The 14,296-nt window shown below is 42.8% G+C and overlaps 1 long non-coding RNA gene across 1 annotated transcript; it reads left to right on the top strand.

Annotated features, from left to right (window-relative positions):
• Positions 1–12,329: 12,329 nt before the first annotated feature.
• On the top strand, positions 12,330–13,986 carry LOC107201137. Its single transcript, XR_001520033.2, has 2 exons — positions 12,330–13,068; positions 13,598–13,986. It is a non-coding gene; the product is annotated as an uncharacterized LOC107201137 (long non-coding RNA).
• The last annotated feature ends 310 nt before the right edge of the window (positions 13,987–14,296 follow it).

Here is a 14,296-nt window from a genome sequence, read left to right as displayed (position 1 = left end):
AGATGCTTGGAGCTGCTTTGCCATGTATATCAGGATAATGGAGTTTTATGTCTTCCCTTTGCTGGCATTATTGAATTTTACCCAAAACAGCTGGAGGTAGCTGTATCTGCACAACCTGCTTCTAACTCGTGTCCTTACATAGGCCTGGGATATCTTTGGCACTTATGCCATGGCTGCCAGTGCTACTGAGCTACAAAAGAGTTCTAATGTCCTGGCCAGATCCCTGCTCAACTTGCTCAAGGACCTTCTGCCCACATCAGCTCCCTGAGCCCACCTACCTCAGTGATGCCCCAGGCAGGGCCAGGCTTCAGATGCCTACAGCCCTGCCTGGCCAGGGCCCCACAGAGCCAGACCCACATCCCATCCTGTCACCACAGCCCATGTGGTGCCCTGGTAATGGCCATGGGTTACAGGAGTTTTCCCACATGCTTTCTGTTCAAGATTAAGTCCTTTTCTCACAGGATTCCACAACCATCTAAGTCTTTCTGTCACTTGTATAAGCACATATCTAAGTATACTTATTGAGAGCCAAGCCATGTGTATGAAATATGGGATAAAGCATACAGAAGTACTATATATTGTTACTCTAAGTTTGCCTCCCTGTCCTGCAATCTCCCTTTCTTGTCCCTTTCCCCTCTAGGTTGATACCTATAGGGAAGAAGAGAAGCCTGAGGGTTAAGTGAGGCAGCCTATAAAGCAAGGAATGACAGTCAAATCCGTATCAGGAATTATTTTCAGCATGCTTCATATCAAATCACTCAAGAATAACAAAAATTTACTCCTTTACTCCTATTTTGTGAATGGCTAGAATATTACTTCTAAGCCAAAGTTTTCATGTTGAAATGACTCCCTTATTTTATTTTTAAAGAAAGAATCTGTTTTTCAGTTTGACATGTTTTGTTTTCAGACTGTTGACTTTCTGTGTGGTTAACTCTAAGCTTTCTACAACTGACAGCTTATTATCTCACCTTCTGAAAATTATGCATGACTTCTAGGATTCATCTATCAAAAGGAGAGAGTACACAACACTCTGAGAAGCTGGTATCTTCTCTCTCATTATTCAGGTTGATGGTTGTTCAGTGAACCTATTAACTGCCTGGAGTGACTTGCATCTTTACAAGTATGGGACTGTATTGTCTTTCTTTGCTGTGTTTAAATGGCAGATGCTACCCCAGTGTAGTGTCCAGGTTTAACTTTATCTCTGGTCTGGTGGTTCCAAATGCAGCTGACTATGTTCTCATTGGACAGCAGACCCTTCATGTGCTTGCAGAAATAATGGCTTCAGTAGTATTTCATCTTCCCCATATCTCACATTCTCTGAAAACTGTCTCAGTTCAAGGTTTATGCCTTTCAGTGGAGCACTTACAAACACACACTTAGTTCTAAGCACATAATTCCTATAGTTTCATTGCACAGGGGTGGATTTCAGTGCCTATTAAGAGTTCATGGCTTGCCAGCACTTTAACAGTTTCTTTTGCAGTGGCCAGATAAAAGTGAGGAGCAAGCTCTAACAGTCCTGTGCCCGGGGTTATGGTTTTCTTTCTGGTAGTAATGGATATTGCCATTCAAGCCTTTTCATGATACTCTCATGTAGAGATTGATGGGGCCCTGTGTCCAGCTGCTCACTGAGGATTAAAGAAAGGTGCTCTCCGGAAACATAGGTCTGACCTACAGGGAAATAGGAGAGGGAAAGATTCCCCTACTTTCTCTGGTTGTGGCTACTGTGTGGCACCATACTCTGCTAGTGCAGGTCACCCCAGCAGCACAACAGAGGTCAAACCTTTATGCTGTGGCCATAATATATCAATCTGCCAGCACATCCCTTCCAAATCCTATACCACCATCCCCAGTCACCCACACTCACTCTTCTTTGCTGTCTCCTCCCAGGATCACCTCACTCTGGAGAGGACGTTTAAGGGCAGCTCAGAAAGTGAAGAGAGGGAAGGCATTATTCATCTTGTTTATGGTCTGACTGAGCTAAAAGAGTCTAAGCACTTTGTCCATACTGGGATAAGGTCCTAAGAAACAACTGATCACAAGAATAAGAGAAAAATAGATAGGTCATATTCATCTGAATGGTAGAAATAATCTTTATGCATGATGCCAAAATGTAATGGGATGTGTTGAAGTGTGGCCAGTGATAGACTCCAATTTTTCACTCCAGTTACAACAGAGGGAAGTTCAGAAGCTTTTTTCCTGGGAGGAAAGGTTGTGAGGTGGTATGTAATAAACTGTATCAAACTGAGACTTTTCAGAGAGTTTTTAGATGGAATTCGGAAATATCTTTAGAAGATTTATAATAATTTAATTTTACTGGAATTTGTATGCGTTAACATTTTTTTCTATGGCAATGCAGGAGTTTGGCTTAGGACTAGCTGCCACTGGCTTCCCAAGAATTATAAAACCAAGCTAATAAATTACCTTGATCACAAGGCACACCTCATTCTTGTTCCCCTGTGGTCCTGTTCCATTTTCCAGCCCAAGCAGCTCCTGGAGCAGAGTGTACTGCTATGTCCAACTGGCAGAGCTGTGACCAGCTTTATTTATAAAGGCTTGTGATAGAGCATACTCTGCTCTCATTTATGCCAGGTAAAAACATTATATGAGTTGTTAGCCCAGTTCTTGTCCTTTTGTGCTGCTGCAGCAAAAGAAAGGAGTGAGAAAATTGCTCTCACCGATAAAGTCTGGAGTTTGTTCCCATATGTTCCCATATGCTCCCCAGTGGTTTGTGTTCAGGCTGAAGTTGGAGTTGCTGCTAAACAGTCCGAATGCAAGAAGCTCCATGTAAAAGGCTGTCAACTTGCTAGATATTGTTTACTCTTTTAACCTTTTGCAATGTCTTTTGAGGCTGTACTTTGTCTACTGACATACTTAGTTCCATATTGTACCCATGTTTTTGTCAGAAGTTGTTTTAAGCAGGCTGAGATTACACTACCAGGGAGCACATCTAACGGTTTAAGTTAGAGCACATCTTGGGATTGTTTACGTGTCATGGCTTTATAACTCCCCTCTGCTCAACCTTTTCCTTCTTTACTGCTCTCCAGTTGTCGTATTTCTGACCAGCAATCCCTGTCATAAAGGATTAGGAACAGATTTTCACTTTTCCATGCTCCTCTGAGTACCAGGCTGAAGTTGCTAGCTCCTAGACATTAATTAGCTTGGCAGCTTTTAGAATTACTTTTATTTGGCCTGCTGAATCATCAATGTTGGTACTTTTTCCTCTGCATTTCCAAACAGTACTGCAGAGGTCAACAGGAAGAGCTTTCAGGCTGAACAGTCTGAGTGTGAGGTGAGACAGTTGTGTTGGGAGGACAGTTGGTGACTGGAAATAAGTGGTATGGGTGTGGGTCAGGGGTGGGGTGGCGTTAGAGGATCTAAAGTATCTTTGAGAATTATGTGTATTTCTGTTAGTAGTATCTGACCATGACAACTCAATTGCAAATTACGTAGAAATGTGCTGTTTGGCCTACAGACTATATAATCCTTTCCCATTCCTTATGGGTATGGGAAAAATACACTTTTACTAAGTGAGCTTTACAAGGACCTAGAAAGGACCTCTACCTGCCACAGGAATCTGAAAAGGCCAATGAAAGGTCCCCAAGGGGAGTTTTTCCTTAACCATCACATAAACCAGAAAATTTCCAGATTTCAGTAAAAACTGTGTGTGCAATGTTTTCCCAAACTGGGTAATTTGAATTGTAGGAGCTGTTGCCTAGGAACTATCTAGAGGCAGACTTTATAACCACACAGAATATTTTCATTTTACAACCTGCACTACTGGACCATCATATGATTTAGAGTTCTGACAAACCTGAACTCCCAGTAAACTAGATAGCTTGGGTCCATTATCCCAGGAAGACTGTTTAGGGTGGCCTGCCAACAGCAGCTGGCCATTGACGGACCTTCGCTTTTAGAGTGGGTTTGGCAGCATGCTATGGTCTATAATGGCAGTGCCATGGTGTTGCAATACCTTGGCTGGCTAATTTAATGCTTTAGTTTGGCGTGTCAATGCCATGCTGCAGTTTTAGTAAGGTCTGTGGAAGAGGCACATCTGCAGTCAGAAATTGCCATCATTCTGTACTGCCAGCACGAGGTAGTACACTGCACAGATCCTCAAGCCGAGATTCTAGGAAGTTAATCTGGATCCTATAAACATTTTAATGGGCAGAAGCAAAAACACTTGCATGACCTGACAGGTCTTTTTGTCTCCCAGGTAGGACTTCATACAAAGTAAATGGTCTTTTCCCTTTTATTGTGACAATAAAAGCACTTCATATTTTTGCTGCAATGGAAAGATCACGTATTATATTGATACCACTGAATCTGCAAGCTACAAATGTCTTTAAGTTTTCATTATAAACTCGACTTTATTCTTATTCCTTCTTTTGCCAAAATTAGCCCTATCCACATACAACTTCACAGGCATAATCTTACTCTGGGACAGATTTTTGGAAGAGTTGAATGAAACTGGTCAAAGTGTTTAAGAGAGATGATGGCTAAAAAAAATTAGTTCATCTGCTTGGAGAGTTTTCTAAAGACTTTTTGGCATGTCACATCCTGAAAATTCATTTGCTTAGAGATTAAAACAATATTTCAAATCTGTTGGTCTTGGCTAGGAATGGTGTCTTTGAATAGTTTTAGGCTGTCTGGTGACAGAATTATTTGGTTACTGAAAGTGGTCCCTGCCTCAATAGATTATGTGCTCTTTGGAGATCTTAATTCAACTATTCAATACCAATGTCCTTATAAATTTATGGTGGCCTTTATGTAAGGTTTCTAAACAACTCTGCATGTATCCTGAGCAGGCATATTCCTTATCTGAGACTGATCCTGTATGCTGTCTAAAATCCTCACCTCTATGTTTCCTGATTCCCACTGCAATCCATGCTGAAATTGAGAGCATGGCTTTACAGTCCCTTCTGCACATTCTCTAGAGGCTTTTTTCAAAGGGAACAGAATTCAAAGTTCAGTCTATTTGCCTCAGTGCTTTTTACTGGGCCAAAAAAATCATACCTGCAATGTTTTGTGCCAATATGCCTGCAAGCAAAGTATGATAAGACTTAAGCCAATATTATTTTTCAGCAAAACTGTTTTGGGGCTTACTTGTGGTTTTATGACAAAGTAAGTTCTGAGACATAATATTCTATTTTTAAAGAGAATTTATTGCAAAATATGTGCTTAAAACTTCCCCATAATTGGGAAATTTTTTAGTATGGTTCCTGAAGTACGGTCAAAACCATGGGCAAACATTCATTAGACTATTTTCAGCATCCCTCACTTTAAGAAGAATGTGACACCTGCAAACAGTACAGATGCTGTACCACTGCACTAGTGTGGTCTCCCTGCATGATTTCCTTAGCTTGCACTGAAAGTTACAGGAGATCAGTGTGAACAGTAAAGTCTGCCTAGCACACACCATTGACAATGGGACATGGCACATGTTCCATGAGACCTTGGGTTTGGTTAATAATGTTCCCAAACTTGGACATTTAAGCCTTGATCGTTCTGAGCTCCAGACCTCAGTTGGTTTCAGTGTTGTTGAAAACAAGTCCCTGATCTACAAATTGCTGGAGCCTTGAAGTATGACATCATTATTTCTCTATTTATTATTCTGACGCTGCTCCTCACAGCTCACTGGAGCTCCGGGCTAGCTCTGCTCCACTCTGGCGCTGGCAGCAGTCAGGAGTGGGGAACGGCAGGGGAATGAATGCCCCAATGCCGAACCTTCAGAGCCCCGCTTGCACTCAGGTTCTGTAAGTCCCAGGCGTCATAGGTCGCAGTCGAAGGATGAAGGAGGCTCAGTCTCTCGTACTTCCCAGGAACAAGTTTATTAACAAGGAGGAGGGAACGGTGACCTCAGGTTGGGCTGGGACAGTAGAATAAGAGAAAGAGCCCTGAGCACCTCTGTGCACCGGGTTTTAAGCAGGGGCGGGTACAATCCAGGGACCAATCAGGGATTACATAGGGAGGAGTCAAGGGAGGGGTTTACAACACTGGGGACCAATGGAACACCAGCAGGGGCGGGATAACAACTTTACAGCCAATGATATGCTAAATAAGGTATAAAAGACATGGAAGGAACTGGAAGGAAGGGTGGGGTTTACTATGATAGATGGGGAGAAGGGGCAGGGTGAAGACTGACAGAGAACTTTCAGGCAAAAGAGGAGAGATTTACGATAGGAAGGTTGGGGTAAAACCATTACATAACAATAGGGGAGCAACAGGAACATACCAACTTATGCTTAACAAAATTAAACAGACTGCAACATTATTCCATCAGCATCTGTTATTTACCACTACTTGAAGCACACTCTAGGGCTAGATGGACCTTGGTTTTGACTCTGTATGAATGTTCTTATACTATATTCTCAGTGTCAAGAAAAATACTTGACTATTTGTTGAAAATAGGTCTAGGAATTAACTTTGTCATTTTAAAGACTTATCAGTCTTTACTGTTTTGTTTTGGAGGTTTTAGAGTTTTTTCTCTGTGCTCTGGAGCTAGTACTTGAATCCTATGAGTCCTAAATGAAGCACTGTCTTATAGGCAAAGTGTTCACATCCAGCTCTTGACAGTCATATTTTGAATGTGCTCAGTAGAAACGAGGGTTTTTTCACCTAGATGCTAGTGATAGTGACCATACCCTGACAGGACTGAGCAGGAGGCTGCTGGTTGCAGACTACTCTGCTATACAACTCAGGAACTGAGTGCAGCAGGATTGTCTCACTGGCCAGTGTCTTCTGGAACTGAAAAATGGCCTGACTGGGAAGACAGATGTATTGAGCAAGTTTACAGGAGAAACTTTTCAAAAAGGAAAATGGGTTATGATGGTAAGAAGAGATGCAAAACTGGTATTTAGATGGATGTCATGGGGTAGCTTTACCTTTAAGACAGCTGAGGAAAGAGGGGGAAGTTGAAGCTGCTGGTGGTTGATGGGAGTTCTTCCTCCTGACCAATTATCAGTAATTTCCAAGAATTGACAGCAGACCTGACCATTAAAAAGTGAATTCAACTTGTAAACACCCCCTTAAGAAGTACAGACAGAGTTCTCTTGCCCTCTTTCGTTTCCGGCCTTTGGCAAGGTAACAAGGCTCTGTTTTGGCCTCTTCCCCCCCCTCCAGGCTGACAAGGCCGCGGGCTGGAGGGCAGCGGGGGTGGAATCAGCGCTGGTCAGCCAAGCTTGGTTTTCAGTTTTTGCTGCTAGGCTGAAACCTGACACTATGAACTCTTGTAGCTTTGTAAGCTTCTAATTCTTTTACTACCTGAGTAAACATACAGATTACTCCTTTTCTCAGAAAGACAGAGAAAGAGAGAGACAATTAACATAGAGAAGACATCATAGAACCACCAATGCAACAGTGAGGAAAAGAGTTAAGTTTTAAATAAGAGAGAGAGAATAAGAAGATGCTTAATAGCTGAAATATCTTTTTGTTAAAGCTATGGAGATGGACAATAATAGTATAAAAAGACTCCTTTAATTCATGATAAGAGTATTGGGAGGAATAGAGTATTCAAAGTGTAGGTTTTGAGCAAAAGAGAAAGTACTTGTGATACTGTGAGTTGCTGGGATTAAGTAGAGTGAAGATTTTGAAGCCTTGGGGGCAAAGAGAAACTGTTTTCCAGGAGAGCTCACAGAAACAGATGAAGAAGACTTCTGCCTTTGAATAACTCATCCTTAAAAATGAAATCCCAAGACTTTATTCACCCATGCACACCTCGGAGAGATGTGAGATGGGAGGAGCAGATCTAATGACAGATTTCCGGGCAGCTGGCATTAGAGAAATAGAAAACTATGACAAAAATAGTTTTCTCGTGAGAAACTCCATGTTAACAGAAAGAGACTTCTGTTTCTCTACAAAGACTGATGAAAAGACTATAACAAAAATTGAGACTGTTTTTAACCACCAAAGTTCTAAAGTAATTTGTCTCTATGTTATCATGTGTACAAAGAAATGATCAAAATGTAAAAGATGAAGGGTTTTTCTGAAAGTTTACTCTAATGTTCTTATTCTTGTAGTTTGTTAATAAACTGTTTTTATTTCTTTTAAGTTTTAAGCCTGTTTTGCTCTTGTTCTAATCCATATCTCACAACAAGAAATAAGTAATTTCTTTAGTTACTAGTTTAAAACTACGACAATGGATTAGTTGAAATCTGGAGTATGGCTGGCTCCATGATAGTCTGCAGAGATGATAGAGAGGAAGGCCTTACAGCAGAGAGAGAGAGTGGGACAGTCTTGGGGGTTAGGTGTCCTTTTTTTCTGTTGTTCTGGCTTGCCCGTGGAATTTTTACCCATTAGTTGCGGGGACAACCTAACTGTGGGTACTTAGTGGGTGCTCGACAAAGGACAAAGAGTGGCCGGGCCCAGTGGGGGGAAGGGGGCAGGAAAGGAGGGTGGGGACAGTTTTTGGCTGGCTTTCTTCGGCTTCGGGGAGAGACATTTCATGTGCTGGGTCGCGGAGCTGCTGCGGGAGAGAGAAGGGAATTTCGCCATCACCCAGACAGAGCTGCTGCTTCTTCTCCTTCTTCCCTCTTCGTTGGTGGCCTCGCACCCCCTGTCCTACCGGGACGTGTGGCAGTGCCAGGCACCGCCGCGGATACACCTCATCCACCAGCCCAGGATGTCAGCTCATCCCTGCTGTTCCAGCCGACTGTTCCTCGGAGCCCTGCAGGAGCACCGGGACTGCCCGCCTGAGGGGGTTTGTGAAACAAAGCCTCTCAGCCGAGAAGGCTGTCACGGGGTCCCTGGTTCTGTTTTCTTGCTAATGCTGTAGTTATTGTTGTTTGTTTGCCTGGTTATACTAGTAAAGATCTGTTGTTATTCCTATCCCCAGATCTCTGCCTGAGAGCCCCTTGATTTCAAAATTATAGTAATTCGGAGGGAGGGGGTTGTTATAAATGCAAAGGCAAATTTAGGTTAAAAAAAGAGAAATTTATTATAAAACAATTTCAATAAAGAACAAACAACGAGAAAAACCACAATAAAATGGGCAGCGCAGCGCTGGGTGGACAGGGTCTATACCCAAAGGTATAGGTGTTCCCAAATCCACGATCGAGGGTTCTCTGGCCAGGGTTTTTATAGGGATTTTGTGTCCTGAGGCCAAATTCCAAGCAGGCACCATTCACCAAATGTCCTTGATCGTTGGATGAATGGATTTCCTGGCATTGGAGAATAGAGTTAATAGATGTCCAGGCAGAGTCTCCTCATATGTAAAGAGGTTCTGAATGTTCCTTGATTTCATTTTGGTTCGGGCCATCAGGATGGAGTGGTTGGATCCGGGTTGGAGCCGATGAGTATCTCGGCTGGGCTTTTCCCTTTGTCCAGTCTGATTGCTTCCCCAACAGTGGTCTGCAGGGCGGGGTGTTCGGGTCCGGCAATGAGTATCTCCTCCAGAGCTCGTTCCTTTGTCAGCCTGATGGCCCGTGTCCTGCTTATTCTTTTCGGTTGATGGGCGCCGGCTAGCATTGTTATCTCCTGAATGGGAATTCGCGACTAGATCTGGGGAAGGACTTTTTTGCCACACTGTATTTTCTATTTTATATTATTACTATAGCTACAAATATATTTATTCAGACCTTTACGAATTTTTATTCATAAATTTATCTATTACAGTGTCTACATTCTTTCATCCCAAGGGAGGCTCCTGCCCTCCCTAGCAGACACTTGTCTTCTAGAACCTAGACAGACAGTCTGTGTGATCTTGGGGAAGATTCCTCTGAGACCTGGAGCTGAGCATAGGCTCCCTCTGTTCAGGTCCTGTATTCAGCTCTCAGCTATGGATCCCATCATAAGTGACTTCTCCCAAATCAAGTCCACAAAGATACTGAGAGTCATTGACTCACTCAGAGATAGGCTTTCACTGGAGGAAATCTGGAAAAGTCCACCTTTCTATTCTACTCCCCCTTTCTATTCTACGATCAAGTTGTAGTCACGTCACTCCAAGCTGCAGTATCACTGATACAAAAGTTTTGTACAATGTCTAATCTAAATCTCCCAAGCTGTTTGGTTTATGGCTTATTAAATTACTTGTTTTATGGTTTATCTTAATGGTTTATTCTTCCTGATCTTTCCATCAGGAACATATTAGTTCCTTATTCTTTGCAACAGCTTTTTAGTTGATTAACCTTCTGTCTCTGTTCTTCCTTCAGAGAAAAAAAGCTACATTTCTTGCAGTCTTTCCTCATGTTTTCTTTACCCCTGACAATTTTTGCTGCTCTCCCTTGCTGACTGTTTCATCTGTTATTTGAAGTACAGTTCACTAAACAGGTTGTGGTCTTTAAGGTGAATCTTTACATACAGGAATCAGCCCACACAGGCTCTTTCAGTAGTCTTTAAGACTGTTTAAACATCCTAATGTGAGGGCTTTCCCCTGCATGCTCAGCTTGTTCCAACATAGTCCCATAGGTATTTTCTCTTGTGAACCTAGACAGTTTTGCAAGAACAGAAGAGTATTTCTGCATAAGCATTTTGCACTATTGTATTCCATCCATTTTATATGATCTCTCTAAGTCATATCAAGAACATTTTAGATTCTATTTTTTCTTAGTATCTATAACATCTGCAGTCCTTCCTTGTTCCATCTGCAAGATTCATACTCACACTTCATATTCAACCTTCTGTGCCTTCACTGAAAACATTAAACCTCATACAAGACCAAGGCCCACAGAATTCCTTAAAAAACATATACATTCATATATATTAGGATGGAATTACCCTGTGGATACAATTATCCAACTAGACTTGACCTCCAGCCCCTTCCCACAGTAGTTTCATTTAGAACACAGCTCATTGGCATTTTCATGAAGATTGCAATAGATTGCTATTGTTTGTTAATCAGATTAATATAATTGTTAAAATAAAATATGATTGCTGAAGCTGTTTTAAGAACTAACACTCTAGGAAAGACTAACCACAATAACCACGATATCCGGCTGTAAAAGTAAGAAGCTGAAACTGCAGAGCTGAAGCTGCAGGATGGTATCTGGCTGCACAAACAAGAATTAGAACATCTCCTTATTAGGGAGGATTGCCTAATTGTCATAAGACCTATGCCCGATCATGACCACCAAGAAGCAGAAGAAGACCCCCTAGCAACAGGAGGCGCAGGCGCTGATGCAATCCAGGAGGCACAGATGCAGGGACTATATAAAAAAGGGAACCTGCTCAGCCAAAGTGTGCACTATGTACGGGACACTGAGAGGAAGCATCCCCCGGCCCGCCCCAGCTGTTTTCTTGCTTGCTTACTGCTTGCTGAATTAATAAAATTTGCTTTCATGAATGATTATTTAAATTGTCCCTTCTATTTTGTCACGCCAATGTTCTATAATATCCTTATTATAGGAAATACCACTAAAGGCCTTGCAAAAAATTATATAAAATAAATGCAAGCTTTGTGACATCTCTAGCTAGTACTTCAACTTGCCTTTAAGATTTCTAGAGTGAAATTGCTCAGGGAACTGGAAGACATGTAATGTGGTATGTTATTCTCTAAGCAAGTTTTGCATATTTTAGGCTGAAATTTTGTCCCCTAAATAATTGCACTCTCTGGTTGCTGTTGATCTTTTAAGTAAGACTGATGAAAAAGGGAGGAAAAAAGGACACGAAACTCTTCTACTTCCTTAACATCCTCTGCACTTGCGTATGGATGCTGAATGCACGAAAGCAGGCAGGGAGCACAGAGCCTGCGTGAAACTGTGTCACACAAGGTTCTCGCTCTGGCCTAAGAAATGATAAGAAGGAATCCAAACAGTCCTTGGAGAAGGACAACAACCTTTGCAGGTGTTGTTTGGATCCTTGTTGTTTGCTTGCAAGAAACAGTCAAGGGGTGTAGTTCCTAATTGTCCAATAATAGTGATGGTTTAATGACCAATGAGAGTTTTGCCTCTTGGACCTCTCTATAAAAGAAGATCTGGGATAAGAAACCTTGCTCTCTTGTGCAACCCAGCCAGAGAGTCCGTGTCGTGCTTTGCTGTTCCTAAAATAGGTCTAAAATAGGGATCTACATATGGTAGATCCCTGCCGTGCCTTGCAGCCACGAGCTGAAGGACATTGGAGTCCCCCTCCTCCTTCTATGACAAGTAAGGAATTTTTCCCCGTGTACTCCTGGAGAGCTACAGGTCTGAGTGACCCCATGTAGAGGGCCCAGCCGGTAAGCGTGTCTGGAATGGCAAATCTCAAAAAAGCTAGAGCTTACACTCCCATGGATAAGCCACTGAGGTTACATATTGCACTCGCCAGCTGTTAAGATACAGGTTTTCCACAAAGGGAAACCGAAGTTCCGCAGAGGAACAAACTCGTTCTCTCTGAATTGGACATAAGCAGCGATTGGGACTTGCTTATCAGAAAGCTTCAAAGTGTTACAGCTGTGGTCAACTGGGGATGGTGACGCGAGAGCGGATCAGCCAGGATGGGTCCCCGTTTGATGGATCCCCGGATAGCCTGATTCCAGCCAGAGCAGCTCGGGCCCTCGAACTGCCTGTGGATGCAGATCTGGGAAACCAAAAAGGGGTCCGCAACCTCTACTTCCAGCAGCGCAGCAGCAAGCAGACGCAGCAGAGCGCCCCGCCTCGCCTCCCGGCATGTACCGCGCCCCCCGTGCCAGCCCGTCTGGATTTCTGAAGCCTCGGACTATCTCTGCTCATACTGCTTTGCGTGGAACAACGTGGTTCCAAAACTGAGAGAAAGTCAGATGAAAGACGCTGTAACAGAGACTTTTCTCCGTGGTCCCGCCCCGTGGGTTTCTGGGAGAAAAGTTTACCTTCTGAGTGTTTTATGCCTTTAACTTTTCCTGTTTGATTTAAGGATTGCCCATGTGCTCTCCCCGCGGTGCCGCGAGAGGACGCCTCCCTCCACTCCAACTCCGGTAGTGAAGGAGCTGGAGGGATGGCCTGGCGGGGGGTTGGCAGAGCGGCTCGGGTTTCTTGGTCCCGGCTCTTCCCCCTCCCGCTGTGCGGCGCGGCAAGCGCTGCTGTAGGATTAGCACAGAGCGGCGGGGGATGGGCGCGGCTTCCTCGCTTCCACGGAGCGGCTTTGTCCTCGCTCCCCACCCTCCCGGGGGCGACGAACGAAAGGGTACTGATATATTCTTTACAGAATGTGATACGATATGATATTGTTGATAAGTTACAGTTTTAGGGGTTCGTTTGGTTTTTACATCAGGATTTCTGGGAATCTTGTTTTAAAATTATATCATGTAGGAGATTCTTTTCCAGTTAGGGTGGGTACTGGCCACGCCTTAGTGCTTTCTGGACAAGAACTACCAACAGGCTCAGATATTTCTGCAGCAAAAATTGCACACGAGTTCTTTGACTCGGCAATTTGACCTGTAAATGTAACAGCTGAATCAATCTTTGGAGTGACCTTGAAACTCTTGCCCAGGAGAGATGTTCAGGTCTTTTCACTGGAAAGAAACACTTCAGCAGGTTGTAGTTTCTGGGATGATCAAATTTATAGAAACCAATAAAAAAATTTTTGAAAAAGGTATATTTATATTAGAAGTTTGAAAAATTAATTATCAAATCTAAAATTTGATTGGCTAATAACTGTAAAGTCTAATTAATTTATTAACTTGAGAGAAGATATGCCTGTGTTTTATTATCAGCAGGTTCAAGGAATTACATCAGATACCCACCACCTTCCAGGAGTGAAAAGGGACACGTGTTTCAGGATTTAAGAAGATACCTAGTGATGCTAAAGATCAACATCTTCAGCTGATAGACTTTTCCTTGAGTTTCATTTATTTGGACTCTAAACCAAAAACTATTAATTTTCCAAAAAGATGTAATTGTACCTCATATAATATCTCACACGCCTTTGGTTTGTTTGTAGTTACCAACGGCTGTGGGTCTACTTTGTGGTAATTGGGATCTTGTAGATTTTTAGGAATCAGGTTCATCAAGCAAATTCCTCCATTGATATTGTGAAAAACGAAGTTCACTCCTGTAAAATTTTAAAACAGTTTAATAAAGACAATAAGAGACATAGAGTAAAGAATCACGGCTGGGTGCCTTGGCGCTCTGCCAAGAGCACACCTGGTATCTCAGGAATGCCCTTTTTATCCCATCCTTGCTGTGAGGGGCCAATGCATATTCATATATGTCCCCTCCCTAGTTACGCCTTCTTGGATCAATTTTTATTTTCTGCTGGTCAGCATATATTTTGCTGATCATCATTATTCTAGCTGGTCAGCATTATTTTGGAGTTTGGTTTCCTTTCTTCTGCAGATGGTCACTGGTTGATAAAGGCTTGGGCCCCTCATCCTTCCTGTGAGGGTAGCTGGTCTTCATATCTTTCCTCCCTG

This window comes from Parus major, chromosome 3 (assembly GCF_001522545.3).
Source record: "Parus major isolate Abel chromosome 3, Parus_major1.1, whole genome shotgun sequence".
NCBI classification, from domain to species: domain Eukaryota; kingdom Metazoa; phylum Chordata; class Aves; order Passeriformes; family Paridae; genus Parus; species Parus major.
Note: the sequence above shows the minus strand (reverse complement) of the source record. Positions and strands in the feature narration are given on the sequence as shown.